Here is a 6,282-nt window from a genome sequence, read left to right as displayed (position 1 = left end):
TGTGCTCCAACGGAGCGGTGCTAGCGGCCGTGTCTGGCCGCGGTGACAGGGTTTTTGATGAAGCTGAACAGGACTACCATGTTATACTGCCGCAACTGCCCTGAGGTCAGATAGTTTTGAATACCGTCTTTTTGCACGGGGATGTGAAGGCTCGGCCGTTCCGTGTCGAAGACTTCAGGGATGCTCTAGCTGATTCTGGTTCGCTCCCCGACGTCATCGCACTGGTGTTCGTACCAAATGAATCATGTTTGGGCGGTAGCACTGAAGACAGCTGAAGCGACAAAGCGCATGCTTGCTAAAGGGGAGCTCGTCGTCAAGGAGCGTCGGTGCCTTGTCATGAATCCGGATAACCAAGACATCAGACTTAAACTTCACTGGTTACTTCACGGAGTCAGCGACGACGACGTGCCGGCTGCCTCAGCAGCTCATGGCAAGGTAACAGAAGTTACCAGAGAGAAATAGCGAGTTCGCGGCATCAGCGACAGAGCGTCGACGACAAGGCTAGTTGCCCTGAAGTTGAGGCCGGGAAGCACGATTGACGATCTGCCTCATCAGCTACGTGTCGGAGGTGAAGTTGCCTTAGTGGTGGGGCCGAATCGGGCTCCGTTGTGTTTACGGTGCGGTAACACGGGCCACATCAGGCGAGACTGCAAGGTGCCATGGTGCTCGCGATGCCGACGCTTTGGGCACGACGATACCCAGTGTGTCAAGACCTACGCTTCCATCACAAGCCAACCGAAGACTGATTTGGTGGCAGAGCACGTCATGGACGCTCAAGATGCGGAAGATACTTCCGGGAGTGCGGCAGGTGAACCAGCGCGGGCCCCTGCCAGTAACGCAGTTGACCGCGCAAAGGAAAATTACGGTGCTAATGCTACCACTGGTAAACAAGTTCATTGTGAGTGGAAGCCTGCCCAGCGAAAAGGCTGTTCAGAATGACTCCGGTACTGCTACGGAAACCATTTCGGTGGTGGACGAGCAAGAAAAAGCGCAACCTATGGATGCCACGAGCGGAGGGCCAGCAACAAGAGTGCATGGGGAGACGGTGGCTGCTGGAGACAGCTCCAGCGGGGAACCCCTCCCAATAAAAAAAAAAAAACAGCTGTGACTCGGCGGCCAGGCTTCAAGTCCAAACAGACAGTTCCCCCCGACCGCAAAGCGGTCAACCAGGAGCCCACGTAAGAGCGGGGGCTTATTGTCCCACAGCGTAAGCAACCAACATTTGCGTACATCATTGCAGCATCTCAGGACCCAGCACCATGGCAGGGAGTCGGGGTTTCCTGAGCGGCGGGACCGACGGTCGACTGTCTCTTGTTGCGACGCATGCCTATCTAAGCTCGACCGACGTTACTATTGGGTAGCGTGGCGTCGTCGGCGGGCTGCAGGCATCCGGTAGACCATGGCGACCGAGCAAGGACGAGACGATTTCTAGTGCGAAACTTGCACAGTTTATTCCAAGGTTGGTGAAATATGAAGAGAAGAGGTTGAATTCCCCAAAAGTACATTTAGGAGCCCCTTAAATAGGCTCTCTACAATCGTCGGGGGGATCTTGCTTCCGTCGATGTCACGTGACCGGCACAGAGTCTGATTGGCGGAAAGAAGTCACGCCTCATTTCGACAAAGCATGGTGAGAAAAGGTCGGGTGAAATTCCTTTCTGCACATGGTGTCAAACGCCAACCGTAACACTCTTTAAACGGCGCATGTTTTATGGTACCGCATATGGAGGTAAGACACATGCGGCCCTTTTGCTCTGATCAAACATGGCAGCGAATTTTAAGAAAGCCGTACGTGTAGCCACATTGAAGGTACGAGGCTTGGCAAGTAGGCGTAGGCAGTACCAGGTTAGCCGTTTATTCATTGAAAACAACATTGACATCGCTGCCGTACAAGAAACCTAGGTCAGCAGCCAAGAGCAGACGGACCGCATGGTGCAGGCTTTCACTGCCAACTACAACGTGTGCACTTCTCATGCTGTAGGAGCATCTGCAGGTTGCGCGCTATTTATACGCAAGAGTGTGAGAATTGTGGAGAAGCAAGCTTGTGTTTGTGCAAATGGCCCATTTATTGTGTAGTGTAGTGGGCGTGTAGTGTGCATTTACTCACCCAACAAGAAATGTGATCGCAAGGTGTTTTTCTTTTTGAAAATCTAAAGCCGCATCTGAAATCCGAACGGAATATTATATTCCTTGCAGATTTTAATTGTGTTTGTAGGCCAGAGGACCGAGACAAAGGTCGAATAGTAAGACATCAAAGTGTTAATGTATTGAATGGGCTAGTTGACGATTATGAGTTAATAGATGTCAGCTGTCTTTTATCCACAAGCACTCAGGTGAAATTCACACATTTCTAAGGTGAGAGCCATGCTAGACTTGATAGCATTTATATATCGATGGATTTGGCACCTTTGTGTGGAAGCAATTACGTTGTACCAGTATATTTTTCTGATCATTGCCGCGTTGTGTCCAGCCTGGGTAAGTCGCAATTTAACTAGGACCTCTGGAAATTAAATGCTAAGCTCTTAGACGACTATTTCTTTGTAAACGATGTAAAACAATTGCTGCACACTGCAGCGAATGATTATAGTAGCTTTGCAGCCAGCTGGGAAGGCTTTAAAGCCAACGTAAAACTGAAAGCAATCGAGCGAGCAACTGTGCTGCAACACAAGGAAAAGCAAAAAGAAAAGGATTTGCAGTGCCAGCTGAAGTTACTGCTGAACATCGAAAGTGCGCAGCCTGGTTTCTGTATGAAACAGATAAAGGAAATGAAAAGCAAACTTGAGCTTGTAAATGAAGATAAGTATAAATGGGCAGTGGTGCGAGCACGCGCTGAGCGATTATGGCTTGGAGAGACGCCCACTAAGCGATCCCTGAGTGACGAAGAGAGTTATGCCGGAAAAAATTAAGTCCACAAAATACTGTACAGAAATAAGGAAACCACCGACCCGAATCTTATAGAAGCCGCATTTGTTGATCAATATCGAGATTTACTGGGAAAGGAGCATACAAAGAAAGAAGGTTTTGAACTTGATTTTTTTGCGACGAATGCCCAAATTAGATGACAGCGTTAAAGAAAGATTGGAAGCGCCAATCAGTGTTACCGAAATAGAATGTGCGATTGACCAGCTAAGTGCAGGAAAGTCACCTGGACCTGATGGCCTAGGCGCCGTCTTCTATAAATTTTTCAAAGGAGTGCTCAGTTCTTTTTTGCATAGAGTCTTCAAAGAGGCTTACGATACGGGAAAATTGCCACCCACTCTTAAGACGGCTCGTGTTGTCTTGATTCCCAAGTGTGACGACGCAACTAGGCTACTGTTGGTGGGGTCCTATCGGCCGATAAGCCTCACCAACGTCGATTAGAAAGTCTTTATGAAAGTGCTGGCAAGAAGGACACAAGGCGTTATAAAATATCTGGTAGGTTCACATAAAACCTGTGGCATTCAAGGGCACACCATTACCACCAATGCACACGTGGCGAGAAGCATTCTCGAGTGCTGCGACGCTCTCGGAGGTCGAGTTGCTATGTTGCAACTCGATCTAGCGAAAGCGTTTGATCGAGTATCCCATGACATCCTTTTTCAGCTCTTAGAATATGCCAATATTGAGAATATTGTCACCAAAGGTGTCAAAATGGCGTACTCTGAGTGTGCTGCGCATCTCATTGTAAATAAAAGACTTAGCGAAAGTATCGCTGTAAAATCCTCGGCGAGCCAAGGCTGTCCATTGTCTCCCTTGCTTTTCACGTTATATCTTGAACCATTTTGCTTAAACCTGATACATAATGAAAGGTTACGCAGTTTCACGCTCGAGGGAGCAGAAGTTAAGGTGCTTGCTTACGCGGACGATGTCGCTATCTTCTGCGATAATCGAGCCAGCGTTCAAGAAGCTGTTCATGCGGCGGGTGATTTCTGCGATAAAACAGGATGTCGCGTTAACTGGGACAAGTCAGTAGGTTTCTGGCATGGCGAGTGGGATCAACAACTTGAAGTGTTTGCCAACGTAAAATTGACAGCGCTGCCCTTGAAATATCTTGGTGTGCCCCTCCAGCACTATGATGACAACGATCAATACTGGAAGGATGGAATAGCAAGTGCTCGGGATAAAACGCTTGCACGGAACGGTCGCAATCTTTCCATGTTCGCACGTGCAACTATTGCTAGTCTTTTTCTAGTCGCAAAGATGTGGTATGTTCTGCTGGTATTATTTATGTCACGTGTGAACTTACAAAAAATACATAGAGTATTTGCTGTTTTTGTGTGGCGTAGCACATGGGAACGTACGAGCAGGACCAATTTGTTCCATTCGCTTCGTAATGGTGGTGTGGGTCTTGTGCACCTATATTTGAGGCAAATTGTGTCGCGTTTTTTCTTTCTTCAAGACCAGAATGATTTTTTTGCGCACATTTATCCAAGTACATCTGTGAAATGCTCTGCCCGAGTACATCGTACCATGTTCTGTTAAAAGAAGTGCGAAGGATTTTGGCGCGAAGTTGCTTTGTCTTTTCGCTTGTTGAAAGTGCGTTTTTCTTTACACTACTTAAGTTTGGTAACAAAAAAGAAATTGTATAAAGATGTATTGGATGTCATGCTACCCATACCAATGTACCGACAGCTAAGCTGTGCAGGCCCAGGGCAGGATGTTCTCAAAAGGGTGAAAAGAATGCCAGTAAAACCCTGCGTTGAAAGCTTTTTCTTTCAACTCCATAGCAACTCACTTGCAGTCAAAGCATGGCTAGATAAGAAGGAAATTTTTGTGCCATGGACAGTAAATTGTTTCTTGTGCAAAAAGCCAGAAACGATCGAACATGCATTCTCATCGACTGTTGGGACCCTGTATTTCATTGGGACATCCTTCAAAGGACGTTAAAGGGGCTCTGAAACGCCTTTCGAGGAGAGCACATTAACTCACTTAATCACTGCACTGTGTTGCCATGAAAACCAGAGCCAAATAATACTCTTCTACACGCAGCAGACGACCCACAATCACGTGTCAAAGTTGGCGAGCCCTTCCCGGCGACTTTTTCATGCCCGCACCCTCCTCCGCCCCCCGCATCTGCGTAGACAAGGTGAGAGGTGGCCATTGGTTAGATGCTTTCAGACGTCAGGCAGCTACCGTGGCCGCGGCCAATAAGCCGGGAAGCTCCGTCGGGTCGGGAAGCTCCGCTCCCAGAGGGGGGTCGGCGAAGGAGCGCGTACCTTACAGCGTGCAAAAAGTGACGAGAGGAGAGGGAAAGGCGCGAAGACGCTGAAATTCAAATTTTAACTACAGATAACTCAGCTTCTACAAAGCGTATTTAAATAATATTTGCTGGACTCTATTCGTGAAGCGGCGTACTTCAATATCCCAGGCATGCCGCAACTTTATTAGAGCCCCCCTTCACAGCCCCTTTAAAGAAAGACCTGCTAATCACACCGTATGGGATACGGTTTTTGCCTGAAGGTGACGAGGGGGGTTTCCCTTATGACCTCATCATGCTACTCGGCCTGCATAGTCTATGGACAACAAGGATGGCATTTAGAAATGATGATGTAAACGTTCGGCCAGTGAGAGAAAATTTTATAGAAAGTGTTATGTACGTGCGGGAAGCTTACCGTGCCCCACTTGAGCCACCTGAGTGGCTACCCGTGTTGGACGAACTTTCTACTCTGAAGAAGTTTTAAATTGCTGCGTTGGCCCGAGCGCGGTCAGCGTGTTTTAGTGGAGTGATGTGACTGTTTTAAAAAACTGGCAATAAAGAAGAAAAAAAAGGCCTGCTAGCTCAGTTGGTTAGAGCGTCGTGCTAATAACTCGAAAGTCGTAGGTTTGATCCCTGCGCAGGCCAAACTTCCTCTTTTCTTTTTTGCATCCCAACTTTAGCGACCCATGAAAAACGCATTATGCCACTTCTACGCGCGAGCGTTATACTGTACTTGAACCATTTCATGACCAGTTTCCCGCTCAAATTCCAACTGGCCTGTTAGCTCAGTCGGTTAGAGCGTCGTGCTAATAACGCGAAGGTCGTAGGTTCGATCCCTGCGCAGGCCAAAGTTCTTTTTTCTTTTTCGCACACAAACTTTAGGGACCCATGAAAAACTCATTATGCCACTTCTACGCGCAAGCGTTATACTGTACTTGAACCATTACATCATCAGTTTCCCGCTTAAATTCCAGCTGGCCTGCTAGCTCAGTCGGCCTGCAGCTCGGTGACCTGCTAGCTATTGACGCTACCGTCTGACGAAGGTGTGCGTTCGTGTGTTTTCTTGCACGATGATACCTCCAAGCGTCCGTATCCAATAGAGGACTTTC

General features: G+C 48.0%; 1 non-coding gene across 1 annotated transcript; it reads left to right on the top strand.

Moving 5' to 3' along the window:
* Positions 1 to 5,947: 5,947 nt before the first annotated feature.
* TRNAI-AAU (transfer RNA isoleucine (anticodon AAU)) lies at positions 5,948 to 6,021 on the top strand. Its single transcript has one exon. It is a non-coding gene; the product is annotated as a tRNA-Ile (tRNA).
* Positions 6,022 to 6,282: the final 261 nt, after the last annotated feature.

The sequence above is a fragment of the Amblyomma americanum genome, chromosome 3 (assembly GCF_052857255.1).
Source record: "Amblyomma americanum isolate KBUSLIRL-KWMA chromosome 3, ASM5285725v1, whole genome shotgun sequence".
Classification (NCBI taxonomy): domain Eukaryota; kingdom Metazoa; phylum Arthropoda; class Arachnida; order Ixodida; family Ixodidae; genus Amblyomma; species Amblyomma americanum.
Note: the sequence above shows the minus strand (reverse complement) of the source record. Positions and strands in the feature narration are given on the sequence as shown.